The 22,130-nt window shown below is 37.8% G+C and overlaps 1 pseudogene; it reads left to right on the top strand.

The window, feature by feature from the left end:
* The first annotated feature begins 9,598 nt into the window (after window positions 1-9,598).
* The window catches only part of LOC145983055 (NADH-ubiquinone oxidoreductase chain 2-like), a 46,222-nt pseudogene continuing 33,690 nt past the window's right edge, over window positions 9,599-22,130 (top strand).

The following is a 22,130-nucleotide window of genomic DNA, read 5'->3' as shown; positions in this document are numbered from 1 at the left end:
TACTTAATTTTGTGTTGTATATGTGCTATGTCAGGATATTGTATATTTTTTTATTATCAATAATAATCAATTTATATGTTCAGAACAAAATTCGAGTTCTTTACATATTAGCCCCACACTACATGGCAAAAGGTCTTCTCGACAAAAGAGCAGAAGACATTACATTGCTATGTCGAAGAATAAAATCACGATGTCGAACCGACCACTGCCGTTACCAAAGCTACCACACATCTGCTGATATAGTCTACGGCAAGCATCTTAGGGCTTTTTACGTTAATGGCTCTATGAGATTCAAAACAGATTACGTGTGTTCTAGGAAAGTTTGACGCTCTGTTTGTTTAGACCATTTATGTGTAAACTTAATCCCATTGAATAATAGATGCACAAAACGTGTCCTGACAACATTGAAACACGTGACAAATACGTCAGACAGGTTGGCACCAAGCCCGCTCTGCACGATACCGATTAGTGTGGGTGCAACAGTCCGTGTGGTGTTGAGTGAAGTGTTTCTGACTGCAAGCTGTGTGCGTTTGGCGCACAAGATTCGAGTCATAGGGAAAGAGGATGGCACAGCGTACACATTTGCATGACATTACGTGTGGCCGGATCATAGGCAGATTAGAGGCCGGCCAAAGTCAACGAGAGGTGTTTCAGTAGTTGAATGTCGCTAGAAGGGTCATTTCTCATCTGTGGAGAGGCTTCCAGGTGGACGAAAACATTCAACAGCAGTATGGGCACGGCCGATCACGTGCTACAAGCAGCGCCAGATCGTTATCTTGCTTTAAATTCCCGAAGACACCCAACCACCAAAGCACCTGCAGTGGTTAGAGACCTCGTAGCAGCCTCTGGGACAAACATCTCCCGCCAGACTATGTATTGTCGGCTTTGAGATGTTGCTCTGATGCATTCTCCTCACACAAAGACACTGCGTGGCTCGTCGAACATGGTGTATTGCCCACAGTGATTGGACCCAGGAACAATGGCGTAGTGTGCTGTTCACGGATGCGTCTTCGTTTAGTCTGGAGAGTGATTATCGGCGCCTGTTCGTCTGATGTGCACCCTGGGATACGTTAAAACCCTGCCAATATTGTGCAAAGGGGCCGATATGGTGGTATCAGTGTTCTCTTCTGGTGGTCGACATCATGTTTGGGCACGTACGCCACTGCATCTGTTCCCACGGAGTACTGTGACGGCTGTATTCTACAGGGATGACATCCGGCAACAGTATATGACGCTTTTCCGTGGAGCATATGAACCTTGGTTCCGTCTGATCGATGATAATGCCAGATCGCACAGAGTGTGCCTGGTGGTGGAGTATCTGCAGCATGAGGACATCATGCGTCTGAACTGGCTCGGTCAGTTACCGGACCTCAATCCGATCGAACATGCATGTGACGCTCTAGGCCGAACAACTTCAACCCTAACTCCCCCACCATGGGCCATTGCAGACATCCGAAGGGCTCTTGTTCAGCAATAGGATGCTTTTCAGCAGAACATACTGGACGGCCTGATTCACAGTATGAGGAGACGTTGTCCAAACTCTATTGCCGTTCGGGGTCACCACACCCCGTATTGACTGGTTATGGCACCGTCCACCATGAAATGAGATCACAACACGTAAGTGCTGAACACTTTCAATTTCTAGTGTGACTATCTTGTATTCGTATCCGTATTACTGTTGCATTTGTATCAGCGCGGCCAGGGCACGTTTTCGTACATTCATTATCGCAGTGACCCAATGTATTCTAGTGAATCTCGCAAATCCCTTAACTAATGGACATGAGTGTAATTTTTGGACAGGTAAAAGACTAGTCGTGTCCATCCCCGATTTCGCAATATGACGAATATCATAATATCCACGCAAAAAGCATATTTTAAATCTAAGGTATTGGTGAACCGGAAGAACGGCTTAGACCTGAAAAGAAATAATTTCCCTTGTGTGACTAGGAAGAATTGTGATTTAAAATTCTGATACATACTTCAAGTCAAGGTTTTTCCTAACATGGGAAATAAAATAACAAAGACGGGTGTCTTTGATTTTCTCTTATCATAGTCGAAACCCAAATATAAAATGCCATCTTTCTACTTGCTTGAGAGGTTAATCTTGACTTCGCTTATCCGGACAGAACTCTAGAACCCATACAGCACAACATGGTTTCAGATATGTTACGGATACGTAACTCGTGAAACATTGTAACATTGCAGCAACATTGCGAAACATTACTGTGATGTTTCAGGTATGTTTCAGCAATGTAAAAATGTCCGCGAATCAAACATAACATTCGTAATGTTACAGAAACATGTCAGTGCAACATTACAGAAACGTGTCAATGTAACATTGCAGAAACATGTCAGTGTAACATTACAAATACATTTCCGTACAGTTTTGTGATATTTCAGTTACATTACAGTGATATTATTTCACATTATTGTTATATTGAATGGAATCAGTACTGTATTCATAAATGGCATATTTGAGGGGGGTTTGGGGTTAAACCCCCTTCAAAAATTATTACAATATTTACTTGTAAATAATTTCTTGAAAATAGAATTCACAGTATTTCTTTTAAAATCAAGTATTGTGATGCTGTGAAAGTGCCAGAGGTCTTGGGTTTGAAACCTCATTAGGCATGATGCTTAATATTTATTTTATCTCCCATCAATTGACCACATATCTCAATTAATCTAGTCAGGAGGAAAAGTGCATAAAATTGCTGATTATGCATTCGTTCATGTCAGACAAAGCTAGAGTTAAAAAAAACAACTTTAGACACCTCAAAAGAAAATATGAAACATAAACTGGTAATCATCTTTAATACCTTCAATTGTTTACAAAGGAATAGAGTTTTACATGCAATAACAAAGCTCTTTGTGGTTTGCTGTGCCACGTCACAAGGAAGGTTGGATTGAGGGTGATGTTATCAGCATCATGCTCCAGTCACTTTTCGCCCACTTTACCAATTGATGATAGACTGGAAGCATGTAAACATTTTACTAAATACTAAAATTTACTTTGTGCATTGTGTCACTTTATGATGAAAAATCTGGTACAATAAGGTATATTCTATATATTAATTACAAAAGAATGAACAGATAATTTGAGCATATCATCCCAAATAAACATTCAAAATTAATGTAACAATTAAACTGCAAACTTGCATGTTTGTAATTTATCACCACCTTGTACATAGCTATTGTGAATTATTTACACCATTTAGATTCTAATAATATTGGTTCTGAAACTTTATGCATTATTCTGGAAACATCTGAGATACCTTATTGGATACTTTCTGGAGATCATGCAGAGTGACCTACAAGTTACCTGAATTGGCAGTCTATAGATTTGATAAGAATATCCTACATAATTACATAATTGGAGAAATCGACCACAAAGTTGGCAACCGTTAAGTATGCCGTGCCACCCCAAGGTCTGCGGAGCCATGGATTATTATTATTAAAAGAATCAGTAAAAAATAAAAACTTGGAAAACTATCAGTTCACAAGAAAAAAGAGCAAAATGGACACAAGCTAAACTTGGGCAATTTTTGGGAACTAACAATATAAATAAGAATTGAACAATAACAGCAAATCAAAGTTTAAAAATTGATGAAATGTGTTTTGACATTCTCTATAATCTTGAAAATGTGCAGTATCAGAGGTTGTGCTTGCCAGTCAGAATTATTAATGCTATTACTGTTTCTTGTGAGAAATTTCCATTGTCTTGTTGCTTCAAAGATGTTCTACGATTTCCTACATTACCATTTCTTCATGAAAACAATTTTACATAGATTTCCTAACTTATACCAAAACATTTCAAAATGAGAACGTGCAAGACATGATTTTTGAATGATTTATATTATATCTTTCATTGACTTTCAAAATGGTTGTGCTAGGCTAGGTTCGTCAGTTTCAGAATACACTGTGAGAAATATAAATAAGAACCTTGCAGTGAAGGGATCCCAAGTTCAATACCATGTGAAGGCACATTGCACAGTGGTTGGAATCCCACTTTAAATTGTAGGTCTACTCCCGATTAGCCTATCTCACATTAAGTGGACTTCAAACAACAATTCACACACGAAACAAATATAAAAGGATAATTATTATCAAAGGAATATATATTTTTTCACAAAAGAGTCTTTATTTTTTTTTGTTCAGTTGAAATTTCTGCAGACCACAAGTTCTCACTCAGACAGCCTCAGTGGAACAACATTCAGTTTTACCTGTAAAGAGAATAATGACATGTAACATCAATTCTGAATTAGCATTCTGTGGGCAGAAATATCATTTAAAGAAACAAAATTTTGCATAAGGTCATTCCACATCAGACATCAGTTCAACCAGATCACGGTACCCATAATCTCAAATTTTCATGAAACTCGGCACATTTAATAATACTTTCATGGTGGTGAGAAACCATAGTTTTTCTCTCTCTCTAAGTTGTTCAGTAATTCCTCTTTCTTCCATTCCCAAAGCCTCCAAGTGTGAGCTGCACTGTCCTGGAAGAAATATTCTAGCTCCCTTACAAATTATTCAAACTTCTTTGAAATTTCACAACATCACCAAAATAATAGAAAGAAAATATGACAACGTATCACATTCACATTTTAGTACACCAATAAATTAGTAAAATATTACCAGATTTTAGGCCAAAAACAATGTTTACTACAATTTCGATTTTTCTTAGGTTTGATATATCATCTAACTAGCCCAGAAATAAAATAGATGGTGATTCATTCCTCCTCTGCTTTTTTTTTTAAGTGACTACCGGATTTTATAGTTTTCACATTAACTCTTAAGAATATAGATATCATTGAAGCACATTTTTTGGAGTATAAAATTTTATATAGCGTTTTTATGGATGCCAGGAACGCAGGGCATGGAAGGAAAAGCCAAACTGGTGTCTTACTACTGGACCACCAGATCCACTTGGCAATTGGACAATATCTTCACTACTTGAGAAGCGGTTGGAAAACTATGAAGTGCTTTTTGTTGAAAATGGCTGGCTAGTGTATGCTAGTACCTTGGTATATCAGTAGCTATAACATGCTCAAACACTACACAAAGTCTCATCCTAAACCGAGGGATCAAATCTACAAATTGTAATACAAGTTACATTCCTCGTTAATTTCATTCCATGTATTAAAAAGTTATAGTAGTATTCAACTACTTTTTAAGATGTGTTTTTGTCATAGTAAATGTAAATAAACCAATATTAGTAATTATAAAGGTAAGAACAAAACATTCATGTTTGACCACAGGATGTTTTCAGGTAGGGCCAAGCACTGAATTTTTTTCAAATGGGAGGGGGGAGACATATTTTCTCCATAATAGTGTCACTCCCTGAAAGAAACACCGTCAATTCAAAGTTATCACATTTCTGCAATATCCTTTTAATAATTAACTCAAATGACTGTGACTGAAATAAAATTATATGGGTGAAGTATGAAATTTTAAGGTGACACCTTCCTGGCATCCATGAAAACCTTATTTAAAATTGTATACTCCAAAAATTGATTCTGTGATATCTAGATTCTTAGAGATAATTTGAAAACTATAAAATGTGATATAATTTTTTTAAAAAATCAGAGAAGGAATGAAAACACCATCAATTTTATTTCTGTGTAAGTTAGATTATATATAAAAAACTTTACTTTAAAAATATTTGAGTTGGTGTTGCAACTTTCCCTTTAAAAAAATCGAAATTCTAGTAAACCTTCTTTTTGGGACAAAACCAGGTAATATTTTACTAATATACTGGAATATGAATGGCACATTTTTCTCCGAAATCTATATTGTTCGGTTAACGTTGTGAAATCTCAAAACACATTACATAATTTGAAGAGCGACAGAATTTTTTTCGTCTAGGACAGTGCAGATCACACTGGAAGGTTTGGGAATGGAATAAAAAAAGGGAATAACTAAAAGTTGAAGGGGTTATAATTCAAGGTAAATACCAAAAAAATCATGTGGTTTCTCACCACAATGAAAGATGAAATGTGCTGAGTTTCATTAAAATTGAGGATCATAAGTTCTCAAACCCCTTTTGTTGGTAGAAACCCTCCAATGGTGGTTGTATGACCATTTTAGAAAAAAAAACCTTATTAGTACATGTTTCTAGATATCAGAAACAATGTTCAAAAATATTTATTGTCTTTAGTTCTCCTGGAACATCCTTTTTCCAACATTGCAAAGGTGTTTTTTTTCTCATGTAGCAAATTACGGAAACCTTAATATCTCAAAAATCAGTAAAGCTAGAGACCTGAAACAAAATTCATTCTGTAGTTAATGAAACATACTTTCTATGATATGCAAGTATGTTTTGCTCAAAATTGCACCCTAAGAACAAAAATTAAGGTGGTAATTTGGGTAACAAGACAAAAAATTGGATTTTTAAGCCAGATGTTTTTATAATTAAGGAGTTTAGTCTAAGGGTTGATTTTTTTAATGTGCACACCTACCTGCAGCATGTTTGCTAATAAAATATCAGTGCTTGGAAATGCAACCCTATTTTTTCAGCATAGGCTTAAACATGGCCGTTTATGGAATTTTGAGTTTCGGTTTTAAATATCTCAGATGGGTCTTTTTGAAAAATTCTGAAATTTGGCATAGAGGAAGCCCTGCATGAACCTAACTCACAGTAAAAATCTCAACTTTTAGACTCAACTTGTTTGGTAAATATGACATAACATATGCGATCTAATTTGTGACATTGGTGTGTAATGTTAAGCTACATGTATACCTAGAATAATGAATGAAGCATTTCCTTTTTCATTTTTAAAGTTGGGTTTAAAAAATCAGAAAATATAGTAACATAGGATTTTAATAATTGACTTACCAGAAATTAAAATTACAAGGTATGACAATTGAATATCTGTGAAATCCGTCAACTTCTACATGAGCAAAAAAAAGTCACGGGCAATTGTTGGAAAAATGGCTGGCCCAGGAGAACTAAATACAATATTTTTTTGGGATATTGTTTTTAATATCTACAAACATGTACCAACATTTGTACTAAAAATGATTTTTCTTTCTAAAATGGTCATGCAACCAATTACTTGGTTGGTTTGACATGGAATGATCCAGAATTGACATGAAACTATCCTTGAGTAAAATAAAAGCAAGCCATATATTTGAACTTCTGCAACCCACATCTGTTCTACAGGGCTACAAAATATTTTTACATTGCAGTCTTATTTCTAAAATAAATACATTGTGTGTTTGTTTGTTGCAGCCAACTTATAAGAGGACGTGATAGAAATATGAGCAAAAGCATACTTATGCCTCGCTAGGGCTTCTAACCAAAGGCCACTTTCCATTAACCAAAAAGACCATTGTTCATCACAGTTTAAGACAGAACATCGCACAAATTTCCATGGAGTGGTTAGCACATTGCACTGCAATGATAGGGGTTCCAGGTTAGAATCCCAGCCTGGCCGTGGCTGAACTGCATCCATGAATAAAGAATTTCTAATAATAATAATAATCTTTACGATTAGCAAAAATGTGGCAGAAAAGTAAAGTAATATAAACCAAATCAATCAATCATCACCGGCGGTCGGTAGATAGGCCTTGGTCCTCACGGGCTGTTGCGCCTAGGGTTATTACTATTTGGAAAAGAAGTTTGCATTTCATTTCATTTTACGAAAAGAAAGAAAATAAGGTATGACTGAAGACGACCGGACCCCTCTCAGATTTTCTTCATATTTGGCATACTTACTAATTGAGGCCTGCTAATGATGAATCTGAAGTTAAAATTTGTCGGAAACGTCTAGAAATTGCAAAATAATTGTGAATTATTGACGCTAGCCCCACAAACCATTGACGTGTGGTTAGGTTAGGCAAACATAGTTAAAATTTCATGTCGTGGTAGTATCAGGATCTAGAAATTTCAAAATAATTGCGATCCATTGACGTGTGGTTAGGTTAGTTTCGGTAGGTTAGGCAAACATAGTTAAAATTTGGTGTCGTGGTAGTATCAGGAATATATATATATTGCTTGTGAAACAAAAAAATTTGCAAGAATCGACGGTTACCAGCCCGAAAACTAACGCCTTATTTTAGCTTATTTTGCAATTTCTAGACGTTTCCGACAACTTTTAACTTTAGATTCGTGATTTGGAGGCCTCAATTAGAGAGTATGCCAAATATGAAGAAAATCTGAGAGGGGTTCGATCATCTTCAATCGTTCCGAAAATAACTACTGTGTTTACACTTGGCAAATATGGGTGGGGGGAGAGTTTTGCTAAGATTTCTTGCTATCTTTGACTTAACATGAATATTGTGGCTAGTGGGAGATATAAAAAAGGTGCTGATGCCATCACTGTACATTATGGAGTATATAAAGGGAGATTACACTTTGAAACAAGCACAATAATGAATCCAGCACATGTGTAATTTCTACATGTTAATTTGGATCATCAACATAATGTTTTTTATGACTCCTTGAGCTAAAAAAAATACAAATTAGCCCATCACAGAACATTATTACTTACTTGTTTTCTCTGTCTAGCCAAGTTTGTCCTGCACAAGCCACAACATCAGACACCTCTTGCTCTTTAGTATTTGGCTGGTGTTGGCAAACAGTGCCTAGAAGAAAAAAATCATAAATTGTATAAGGAATAATTCATTTGTATGCAAACTGAAATGCAAAATTATCCATAATTTGAACCCGTTGACTAAGCAAGTAGAAAATATTGCATTTCACATAAACTACTTATAAAATTACAGAACAGTAAAATAAAACATTCTAGAAGTCTGACAATACTTCCAGTGCCTGCATAAGATACCATACTGCTACGCCAACACAAAATATAAAATGAGTGAAACATGCTGCTTGTCCATTGCTGATTAACATGTATCTCTCATAACTAATCAAGAAGTAATAAAAAAGGTTCTAGCTGAATCACCTGGCATAGCTAGTCACTCTATTATAATATACACTGTGTCCAGTCATGGCACTGTGTCACTTTCAGAGGATTGCAGTCATTTAAACTAGTACCACATCTACTTTGTTTACAATTGCACTTCAATGTACATGGGCTATTTATTATTGAAGGGTTTAGCCACCAAATGAGAGCTGAACTAGTAAAAATTGAGTTTCAGAAGTAATTTAAAATTTGGCTGTAACTACTTTCACCAAGTGGTGAGAATACTCATGGAACTCTTTCACCAGGTTGTGAGAATAGCAGGAAGTACTGAAGACCAGAAATCACATTATAAGATGTTGGAAGGGTAATGGTTCCGAATTTTTAATGATTTTTTTCAGTTTCATAGGAAGATTAAGTATTGCAAAATTGTAGAATTTATTGTTACAATAAATTTGAACCCTGGTGAAAGTAATTACCAGTTTGGAATTCCAAAGTGCAACTCATTAGCAAATAAATAAAAACACGAAAAAAGTACCTTACGCAAGCATTTGTCGACAAGGCATTTTTCATTTGGAACACTTAGAGCTAAAAATGACCCACCCAACCTAACCACAAAAGCATTTAGAGGCGTTTTTTGAAAACTAAAGAACCCTAAACCTTACTTGCCTAACTTTATTAAGAAACCCCTTTGCATCATGAACACATGGCAGTAGTAGTCCGTAATCAAGATGGCAGTAAACAAATGGCTGATTGCAATTGAGAAGTACATGTAAGTGAAACCTTAATCTCAAAGCAAAAACACAGAAAGTGATTGCTATAACTCTGAAGTACATGTGTAAACAAACATTGAACCATGAAAAAAATGCCTGTGTACCATAATGAAATTGGAATTAAACAATTGGAACTAGGACCAAACCATTTATGAATGTAATATTATCTTCATCCCTTCATCACGTGATACACTAGTCCATACATGATACATTTTTCCAACTGCATGGTGTGGAGGTAAAAAAGTAATGATCGCCTGCATGTAAACACACACCAATGTAATCTTTATACCCACCAATAACTAAAGAATGTGTGTGACAGTGTAACAGGTCAGGTCAGGTCAGAGATTATTCGCATGCACAGATTAAAACCTGGTGAAACAACTCTAAGCTAGCTTCACTAGTCACTCTGTCAAAATTTTACTTTGGTGGATGCTGTATATTCCATATTTAGATCAAATTCTGATTACATAAGTTTGCAATAATGTGACAATTATATTTTGAAGCAATGTAATCACAGAGTTGGGAAAAGTATTTGTGTGCATTGCTGGATTTAAGGTAAATTATCGCAATCACAAACACAAAAATTAGTTAGCAAATACATTTTTAAAAATATATTGTTTCTGTTACTTGTTCTTTCACCCATTTCAAGCTGTGGTAATTGTAATGCAGCAACATTTCATTGCGTACTGTAAAATTAGAATCTGAATTATAGGAGCACCATGTAAATCATGCTGTGATCTTCAGTAGTAGCCTGTTCGCTAAGACTCGAGCTACAATCCACACAGCTAAAAAAAAAATGCACGTGACAATGCTGCAGCCTTCGATTTACGTATCGAAATCGCAGAATGAATTAGTAGAAACGTATTTCTTATTAGATAAAAACTACTAGCGTAACAACTTATGTAGTTTAAAGTATTCTACGCCTCTTCACTATGCACAGGGAGGTGAGAAACTTTTTTAAGAGGGCAAGTTTTGTACAAAATTAGGAAGGTGGTAATTATAATGTAACCGAAAAATAATATATTTTCAGCAACAAGTACTTTACGTCTCTTCCATTCAATCTATTTTCGTTATACTATAAATGTGCACTGCTTATAGGTAAGCACTTTATTCCCTGTTATTTTAGTTTCATGAGGTGCGAGAAGTTCCATGCTTCTTCACATCATGTATTTTCAATTAAACAAACAAGACGAAATACTTCTTTAAACACTGGTTTGATAACGCCTGCCTTGTTTCCACTCACGTTCTCACACACGTTACACAACACAGATTAAATATATAGCGTGCATAAGTATAACACAATTAAACACACTTTGGTATTAATAATATTCAACTTACCGCTCAATAAACAACATTATTCTTCATAAGATGTGCACGACTCCCGGTCAGCGTCGAACGTAAACACAACATGGCCGCCTCAGAAAATTTCCCGGATGGCCGATGATGACTGAATCCAACGTTGCAATGTCTCTGAGACGTTCCAGAAACTAGACAATGAAACGATAACATTGCAATGTTTCAGAAACAAAACTGGAACTTCATGTGATGCTTTCTGTAACGTCAACGCGAAACCAGAATGTTAGAAACGTATATGAGAGATTGCAATATTTCTGAAATATGTCTGAAACTTGGTGTGCTGTATGGGAAGGACCCGACCGTCAACATTCAAAATTTGCGGCAAAAAGGAAAACCGGCCCGATTGTTTAGGTCGATTGTTTAACTCATCACCGTCAGTGAAGCGAAATGATCTTCTCTTACGGCAGTCGAAATCCGAACCAAAGGTCATTTTAACACCTACTTGAGAGGTTGAGTTGGACTTCGCTTAAATTTTCCGTCCCGACCGTCAACCTTCAAAGTTTGAGGCAGGAAAAAACATACCCTATGATCGATTGCTTGTTTTATCACCACCATTTGCGCAAAAGTATTGTCACCCCTAGGGCTGTCCAAACCAGAACAAAAGATGATTTTGACACAATCTTGTGAGGTTAATTTGAACTTCGCTTGATTTTTCCGGCCCGAAATCTAGACGGGTGAGACCATCAACCTTCAAAGTTTGAGCCCGGAGGAAGCCATTCCCTCAGATCGATTGTTCGATTTATCATCACCAATGGGGCGAAAGGTTGACACCTATGACCTAAGCATTACGCCCAAGAGTTGGTCCGAACATGGTGTTAAAGATAATTCTTCCGACATTTGTCCTAGCGACAGAAAACACCTGAAATAATCCCTGGGTTGCAGACAATTATCTTGTGAAGTGAAACTGGCAATTGATCTAAGGATAGATCGAGAACGAGAGGTGTACGTAAATTTTCTTCTCGGTCCAAATTTCAAATTTCTCAACGTCTAGGCCAGTCCCCGCCCAGTCACCCCGAATTTTAGGGTGATAGAATCGGTTGGTACAAGTTCTTCTAAGCTCTTATCTTCGCCCGAGACACTGCTGGTCTGATTGGACATTCAAGAATTATTCTTTGCCTTTCAACAGACCTCAGTTGTTACTGTTGTTCTGTTTCGGACGTTCAAACTGAACAGTCAAATCACCTAAACTTCTTAGTTTCAATAGATTGTTTGTCTGACGACCTCTTTCTCTTTTGATAAGAAGGCAGTCTCTCAGTTATTGATGGCAGGAACATCACTATCAGCAACATAGTCGAGCCGCTCCCTCATATGGAAATATGACAGTTCCTTCAGATAGCCGCTCTACTTTTAATAGTGACGCCTGTGAGAATTTACCTTCCGCTCTCTGAACTATACTAACTAAAATATAGAGTTCCGGTACCATGAAAGTGAGGCTAGTTGTCTGTTCCAAACAATGTGGGTACAACGGCTTCGCACGCTTTGGAGGTTACCCCCATTTGAACTTCTTTTATATCCATACGTTATAGATATACGTATGTCAAAAAATCGCCTCGACACGCCCTGTTTGCCTAGGAAGACATCAGTGGCGGAGCGCCACCTTTCAAATAGCCTAGTGTGATGAAGATTATTTCCCTTTGTGCTTATTTTTGAGCTGGCATGGTCAGTGAATTATCCACTCATATCGACCCCCCTCCACATTTTTTTAGAACACTTCCGTGGAATTTTTCACAAAAACCAAATTTGGAAATTAATTAAAAACGAAGTTACACTACACCAGATTAAATATTTTGGATAAATACCTGAGCCTGCACAATGAATAACCTAACGATAAAAAAATATTCAAATTTACATGAAACAAAGAATAATGATAATAAAAGAAAACAGAAAGAAACAGAAATAATTCTTACAATCGCATAACCAAGTTCCTTGAATCACAAAATCGGCGCACTTTATTTTTCGTATCTGTTACCATAGAGAAGTAGTGGGCCACGGCAGCAAAATCCTTGCTGGGAAACGGTATCTTCAACAAGTTCTCCACCCCACCGAACAATCACACTCGTTTTGTTCCATAATGAACTTGTTGTTTTTCACTATCACACGACAGCAAGCTTTTCAATAGATGGAAATAGCAGTAGTAGAGAAATAGGGCATTCATCGGATAAATCCGTTTGATACCGTAGCCTACTTTGGCCAAAATTAAGCTATATTTTCATATATTCTGGTGGATTTAGCTAAGTTCTAGCTGTAGAAAAATACCCAACCATGCTAGTACCCTCGTACTAGGGTGATTAACAAGAGCTTAAATTTTTTAATATCTTGATTGTGAATTCTACCCTTAGAGTCATGTGACACTATGTTGATTGGTTGAGAGTGTATTTAACTTATGCTACAAACAGGTGCCTAGTTTTATTTGATCTTATTTTATCTTATTCCTAATATCACAGAACACAATAATACGGTTGCAGTAGGAAATGAAAAAAATATTATTACTCTTGGTCAGTATAATCTATCAACATTACAATCTCATCTGTCTAGAGGTGTGTTAGTATCACAAAATTCATTACGCATAGAGTAGAATTAGTTTCTGCAACTGAAACTGTTGATCTTGGTACACTTTGTAACCCACTAGGTTTTGAGAACAACACAAAACTTGAACCTGCCATCAAACACATAGGTTACAATATTCCTAAATTCTTGGCCATAGAGACTTCGAACATCCATTGTAATGTGGCAGATGGAATGATTACCAATTCTGATGGCAACATAGGTAGTCACAAACAAACTGGAATCATAGCAACTTTCAAACCAAATTCTGAGTTCATGGAACCTATCATCTACACACACTCCTCACCTATCTATCTATTTTCCAGTATCCCACAATCGTATAGACCACATAGAGTTAGTAGTAACCAATGAGAAAGGAGAAGTAGTAGATTTTGTTGGTGCCTCCACAACAGCAATCATAGAAATTAATATATAAAATAACCATTAACATGGAGCATACTGAAAGTTATGAATTACAATCTTTTCCTCCCAATCGTCGTACATTTGCTATTCTCAATGAACCCAATCGTGAAATTGAATTTGACGTGTACGTGGGTGACAGTTTTGTACATCCTCACAGGGCTGACTTGTATATAAAATTTGAAATAGTAAAAAAATGAAAATAATGAAACATTTTCCCCTGGTGCAAACATAAAACTAGTAGATAATTTTGTGCCACACTTGTTCTATCAAGTAGAAATTAGAAAACATGGTACTGTGATTGATAGAATAGACTATCCTGGCATTACTTCTACTGCCATAGGAACACTTAAATTTTCCAAAGTAGATGCAACATATTTCCAGGCAGAGGGATTTGAATCAGGAACCAAACTTCTGACAAAAAAAACACACAGTACTATTTCCCATGCGTCTGCTACCAGGTTTCTTCTCAGCCTACAAGGACATCATATGGACAGGTGGTTTGAGAATTACTTTTCGCAGGGCAGCTTATATCAATGATGCTCTTATGCGTTATAGTACTTTAAATCCTCATGGTACAACATTACCCAACACCTTACCAACACCTTACCTGAAACAGTCAAGACCATGCAGCTAAGGATACCAGTAGTAGAATATGAAACTAATTATGCTCTTCAATACAAAGCAAATATTCTAAAAAAAAACACAAGTTCCTATTGGATTTTACACTTACCAGTGTGTCCAAAAACCAGCCTCTGGTGGTCGTTATGAATTTGATGCCACTAATCAATTCAGTAGTACACAGTATGATATGCCAGATTTTGTAATTGTGTTATTCCAGACTGGGAGAAAGAACAGTCAAGAGAAAGATTCTAGCAAATTTGATGATTGCAAGATTAAAAATATTTATCTTAAAAATGGACGTAATGAGATTTTCCCCCGTGAAAATTATAATCTGGACATAGCACAAGATGATTTTCTTAAATTATATGAGGCTTACACTGCTTACAAGAGTAACTGAAGGAAACATAGATGTATACTAAACTCCTAGTGAATTCAAGGCACACAGACCAATGTTTGTTATTAACACAGCAAAAAGAAAACAAGTGGTAGTCAATGACAGAACAAATATCAAGATTGTGTGTAAATTCCATTAGCCTCTGCCTGACAACACTTTATGTAGTGTTATTCTTATTGCAGAGAAGACGTTTGTTTATGATGTGAAGAATGAAAGAGTCACAGAACAATTTTAGTTGTTTAATTTACTAGACTAGATTAAACTAGTCCCTTACGTAGGATGCCTCAAAAGTTTCTTCTTAATATTGGTAACCAAAATAATATTTAAGAAACTACCTTAGGTATAAGAAAAGCAGAGTTTCTCAAAATAACTAGTAATCAAGTAGTCAGTAGTTTTTATAACTAAAAAAAATACTTTGGCTCCATTCTCAAACAAAACTAACTACCTGTTTGAAGCATAAGTTAAATACACTCACAACTAATCAACTGAGTGTCACATGACCCTAAGAGTAGAATTTCCAAGCTAGATATTAAAAAAATTGAGCTCTTGTTAATCACCCTAGTACGAGAGTTTTAGAATTCGTAGTAGGGTTAGGCAATTTGCAACACCTGCAGATTAGCTAAATCCACCAGAAAATAAGAAAATGTAGCTTAATTTTCGTATCAAATGACCTTGGACAAGATCGTCCGGTGAATGCCCTATTCCCCTCTACTATAGCAAAGAAAAAAATTCCGCGAGACTTTAATCATGCACACAACAAGAAAGGGGAAACAAAAACAAACCAGATCCAAAAGCTTTCACTGCTCACAGCAGTAATATTTCGGACTCAGAGGGTTGATTGATTGATTTGGTGTTTTAAGTCCACTTTATGCGCAGTAAGGCTAATCGGGACTGGACCTACAGTTTAAAGTGGAATCCGAACCACTTGTGCCTCCACCGGGTATCGAACCCGGGACCCCTTGATTACAAGGCAATAACGCTACCACTGCGCCATGGGGGAGGCCCTGGACTCAGAGGGGAATATCCCTTTTGGACATAAATAAATTCCCTCTCTTGCCTTAAAATTCCCTATATTTCGTAAAAAAAAAAAAGAGAACAACAAAATAAAATATAAATCAAATGCTCGCTAATTCTAAGGATTTATCCAGAAATATATATCAAAGGAGATGTAAGTGATTTCTTAGCGTACCTACTGTAAAAGCAAATCTAGCACCTAAAATACCATAAACAGAATTTTCCAACATTTTTCGAAATGTGTTTAAACTACGGTCTATGTAATTAAATGGAAGTTGTAATATTTGGTTCACATTTGACATGAGATTTGTAAAACTAGTTCAAACTTCAGTTATCATTAAACATTTTAATTTTTGAAAAACTTCTTCCACTTTTAGCTTCTACCAGCTGAGTTCAAATATAAACGAAAAACAGAGATCTTAATATTTCCGATGTTTATACTCTCCTACAAACTAAAAACAGAACCGTTTCTCGCTCATTTTAGGTGTTTCTCCTGTTTCCCCTTCATGTTAGTTTTTTGCTTCAGAATTCCCTGTTCCTCCCTGGTGGAAAGAAATACTGCAGACCCATGAACAACACTTTTTATAAACGTGAGGTTTGCAACGCTGCTGTCAGCCTCTCACTGTAGGTTTACATACACACAGTGTCTTGGCCCGCTCTTCTCCATCCAGATATGGTAGTCACTGCTCGCTAGCGGTCAGCAATTTGTAAGGCAAAATTCAAAAGGTTTACAACTGTCCACAAGCAGAAGGCGGGAGTTCCCGTGTGCTGCCTCGTGCTGAAGTGTTGCAATCTAACAAACAGGATCTCGATCACTGGTGTCAAACCAAGTTCAACTTTGAAGAATTTTACGAATTTTGCCATATAATTACACACATTTTACTAGAACTAATGATGCGAAAGCCAGGCTTACACGGCTAAAGGTTCATCCACACAATGCCAGCTGGCAAGGCGGCGCCCAAAAGTAGTTCTGCTTTGCCGAACTCAATAGACGTCCCCACAGCACTGCAGTGTGGAGATGTGCATCACTCTGGTTCGACGGCTTGATACCAGTGCAAGTGAAATACTCCGTGAAAATGCGACTTGATGGGAGGGAAAATTTGCTTTAAAAATAATAATAATAATAATAATAATAATAATAAAAACCAAATAAAACAGTTTTTTGTTTAAAACATGATTTAATGAAGAACAAAAACATATTTTAAACAAATGAAAAAAAATTCTAAGAATGATGATTAATAAGGAATCTGTTAATCATTAAAGAAGGACTGTGTTTCTAATCATAAAGGAAACACTTGATCAACTTCTTAAAATACCTATTTACGCTACTCTCAAATGTAGCATGTAAGCTGTTCGCGAAAGTTCAACTAATCCACACTCTCCACGTGCTGTTTTCCGAAATACATTTCATCGTGAATGCAACAAAATACTAGGGCCTCCCCGATTGCGCAGTAGTAGCGACGTCGCCTTGTAAACAAGGGGCCCCGGGTTCGATACCTGGTGGAGGCACATAGTGGTTCGGATCAAGGTCCGTGGAATCAGTCTTCCTCCCTGCCTGAGAAGGTCTCGCCATAACTGAGGTTTTTAACAATCCCCGCGGTCGAGAATTCTGTGACGTCATCGCGGAAGCACTTGCCTTCCTTCGCCAGTCTTTTTACATGGAAGCGCATTGGAGGCACAAATGTTTTCAATTAGTATACAGAACTATATGTATGCAATTGTTGTTGGAGTTCTATATAGAGAAAGGGGGAGTCAAGCTCCCTCGGAAAAGTTGCCAAGTACTAAAATTAAATAAGCAAAATACTTGATTACAGTATGATCAGGGTTTAAAGTGAGCCGGAACACTTCGGAACTCCGTTCGTTGTCAGAACTAATTTTCTGCTGCGACATTATACACGAAAGTCCATCCGTACAGTGGGATTCATGAGTATTACCGTGCAAGTTGTCCATGACTATTATTTACATATTTTTTTCTTCCATCCTATGTGTTTTTAAGCGACATATTTTTATGTATGTTGGTACAGAAGTTGTCAACAGCTTGTTTTGAGTTTTCTTTTAGTTCTGGAAGTTCTTATTGGGTCAAATAAAGTGCACGAACTTGGTGATGGACAATTTGCACGGTAATACTCATGGATCACACTGTACAATAGGTAAAGGGGAAAGAGTGGTGGTCCGAAAATTTAAAAGAAAAAAATACATCTCGGTCAGTGATATTCGTTGAAGTTGATTGATTGATTGATTGATTTAGTTCATTTTACTTCGCGTTTTGTGCCTCTTGGCTAATTTGCGAAGATGGGGATGAGTGATGAAATGATGAAATTGATGAATGGACATTCACAAACAACCAAGCCCGGCCTGGATTCGAACCCGGGACCTTGGCGTCGCAGCGCGATGTGCTAACTACTCGGCCACAGGGTCGGGCTCGTTTAAGTTGTAATTGAGAACGTAATTTCCTGAAATGAAAGACGTGATAAATCTTTTGTTAATGTGTTTATATATTTACTTTGGATGAAAAAATAATAATAATAATAACAATAATATCATCACTCCATTTTTCTCTAGCACGATGACAAATTATTTTATTTTTCTGGGCGTGTTTTTTTTTTGCCATTTTTGGCTAATTGCGAAGACGAGGGAAAATGGTGGTACGATATACAGGGTGTTTCGTAAGTTCGTTTACAACGCTTGGGAGGTGATTGTACGAGTGAAAATAAGGTGGAAAGTTCATGTAACGAAATTCCGGAAACGGCTTTGTTGCCAAGTTATTGACTGTTGAAAACGTGGGAAAATGATTTTCCGAAGTGAATAATGGCAAAACGGGTGGAGAGAAGTCGTCGGTGTTGAGCGGTCCACTAAGAAATTGGGTACGCTCTTGTCAAAAAATCACGCGGCAATGTTGTGCAAAGTCGGCGCAAGGGAAGATGTTGACGGGAGTGGGGTGGGTTTGCGTTCTTCGTGAACTGGTATCGACGAAAATTGGCATGTGTTGAATGGCACCAAAAAACAAAGAAAATATCCTGAGCCAAGGGCACCATGACGTAAAAACGAAAAAAATGAACTGTCATAGGTTGCATACCCTGAAGGGCACACAGTATGCTTAATGGAGATGTGAAGGGAACCTCATCACAGACGGTTTTCAAAGTGTCCACCATGTACTTCCAAGCAGAGGCGACAACGGCGAATCAAGGATTGTCTAGTGCGACCCAACAACCCCGGCGTTTCTGCTATAGATTCTGCAGCTACATTGATACGGGCAACGAGGTCCTCGGCTGACACGACAGGTGTTTCGTAAACGAGGCGTTTCATCTCTCCCCAGAAGAAGAAATCCAGGGGCGTAATAGGCGAACAGGGAGAATGTATGGTCCAATCAAATGGTCATGCAGTATCCCGCACCACACATTCACTGCAAATCTGTTCTGATGATGTGCCACTAGCAGTGCATGTGGATTTTCATTTTCCCACACATGACTGTTTTTACTATTGAACACACCAGTTTTCGTGAAGATAGCCTCATCAGTCCATAGTACCGTATTCTGAAAATTGGTGATAGTTTCAATTTGATGAACAAACCGTTGGCAAAAGTTCTCACGTGGGCCAAAGTCCCGAGGTAAAAGATCTTTCACTTTCTTCAATTTGTACGGGTGAATCCCCTCTTCTGCAAGGACTCGCCACACATTCACATGGGAGGTGTTTCGTTCGTGGGCTAGTGCGCGCGTACTGGTGCCTGGATGATCCATCACTGCAGTTAGCACATCTTCCACAAACCGTCGTGTTCGCACACTTCGCGGTCGTCCAACTTCTCGACGAGGTGGCAACACTGATCCTGTTTCCCGAAGTCGAGTGTCTTCAATTTGAAATAAGGTGTGCGATGGTAACACCCTATTTGGAAAACGTGCCCCATACAGACGTCTTGCAGCACGGCTATTACCTCCAGCCTCCCCATAAATCAGATGCATTTCCGCCAGCTCTTGGGACGTGTATGCAGCCATCCCTTACACCGGGCTACAAGTGTTTATGGCCGTTAACACTAGTACACTTCACAGAACACGATGGGCTGTGGCTAAGAATTTACATGTAACACTGCTAGGTCAAATGTTTGCCAAACACTACTGTCCAAGAACCTCACGTCTTTCCATTCAACCGTGAATGTTTAACAACCTGCTGCTGGCACAGCACCTGAAGCACGATTTGCACAGACACGTGCGCTCCTTCATGAGGAAACCTACACTGTTGGCGCCCCTAGCGGGAAATGTGGAACGTAACGTCAGATCACACGGACACCCATCTGCCCTTCAGGGTATGCAACCTGTGACAGTTCATTTTTTTCGTTTTTACGTCATGGTGCCCTTCGCTCAGGAAATTTTCTTTGGTTTTTGGTGCCATTCAACACATGCCAATTTTCGTCGATACCAGCTCACGCAGAACGCACACCCACCCCACTCCCGGCAACATCCTCGTTCGCGTCCTTTGCGGAATCCCTTGCGCCGACATTGCACAACATTGCCGCGTGATTTTTTTGACAAGAGCGTACCCAATTTTTTAGTGGAGCGCCAACACCGACGACTTATCTCCACCCGTTTTGCCATTATTCACTTCGGAAAATCATTTTTCCACGTTTTCAAACGGCAATAACTCGGCAACAAAGCCGTTTCCGGAATTTCGTTACATGAACTTTCCACCTTATTTTCACTCGTACAAACTTACGAAACACCCTGTATATACGTAGGGCAATCACAAATACATATTGACAGCAGTCATACAACACAAGTCCCAAAGAGGATTATACTGGCCATGGAGTCAGACGCCAGAACCTTGTAAGTATGCATAATGCAGTCCGGTGAGGTTGACATTTGGGTGTATAGAGAGAGGGCACTCCTAACACCCCTCAAGATCATTATGAACATACCACAATATTTAGAGTAGTTTCTATGATGAACGTAACAAATAATAATAAAATCGGAGGAACCTGAAGAGTACCAAAACATTTCTTCCCCAAAATATCACTAATGATGATAACAATAATAATAAATAAAATGGCATTGTTTTAATACGTTTATTATTATTATTATTATTATTATTATTATTATTATTATTATTATTATTATTATTATTAGTAGTAGTAGTAGTAGTAGTAGTAGTAGTAGTAGTAGTAGTAGTAGTAGTAGTTCCCATGAGCCGACCCCCGTGGCGGAGTGGCTAGCACATCGCGCAACAACGCCAGGGGTCCCGGGTTCGAATCCCGGATTAAGTGTGTGTGAGAGTCGATTCATAAATTTTATCATATCATCATTCATCTTCGCAATTAGCTAGAAGTGGCAGAAAAGCGAAGTAAAATAAACCAAATCAAACCAAAGTATTCCTTCGTGGTTGGCGTTCCGGCTATTGAATGAATTAGTTTTTTATTGACAGTGTCTGCGGAAATTAGTGCATGATGAATGATGATAATAACAATACGTTCTATTTTTATCACCTGGAACTATAACAACCTTTTCGTTAATCTCGTCCACGCCTTATAATCAAGGGGTCTCGGGTTCGATACTCGGTGTAGGCACATAGTGGTTCGGATCCCACTTTAAGCTGTACGTCTAGTTACGATTAGCCTATCTGTGCTTAAAGTAGACTTCAAACTACAAATCAATCAATCAAACTTATCGTTAATCTATAAGAAATTTATTTATTTTGTAGGTAGAACACCTCTCTCTGATAAAAATAATATCTCTAAACTAAGAGGAAGCTAGATAATGAATGTGCTTTGTTACATGTATATTCTTACAACTTCTCTTTACTGTTCATAGAGGTAAGGTATAGTTCCCATTGCACATTGCACCGTGCCATTAACCACACATCTTCGATCTCGCCAGTTTAGATGTGTGATGAGCATCACGCTCCGGCCCACTTAGTCCTACCCCAGGGTTGCCCTCAAGAACGCACATATTTGAGGTTCAGTTGACTGCAGAGTCCCTTCCAGCTGAGACAAGGCGAAAAAATTCCGACCTTAGATCACCCACATGGGGAATCGAATTCGTCTCGTAGCAGTCAGACGCCCTACAGACTAAATCACAGCGACTCCTGTCCCTATTCACATAATAATCCATAATTATTACAAGTATTACCTATTCTATATCTATTTCTTTCTAC

The sequence above is a fragment of the Lepisma saccharinum genome, unplaced genomic scaffold (assembly GCF_977018435.1).
Source record: "Lepisma saccharinum unplaced genomic scaffold, izLepSacc3.1 HAP1_SCAFFOLD_597, whole genome shotgun sequence".
Taxonomy (NCBI): Eukaryota; Metazoa; Arthropoda; class Insecta; order Zygentoma; family Lepismatidae; genus Lepisma; species Lepisma saccharinum.
The sequence above is the reverse complement of the archived record's forward strand: the minus strand, read 5'-3'. Positions and strand labels throughout refer to the sequence as shown.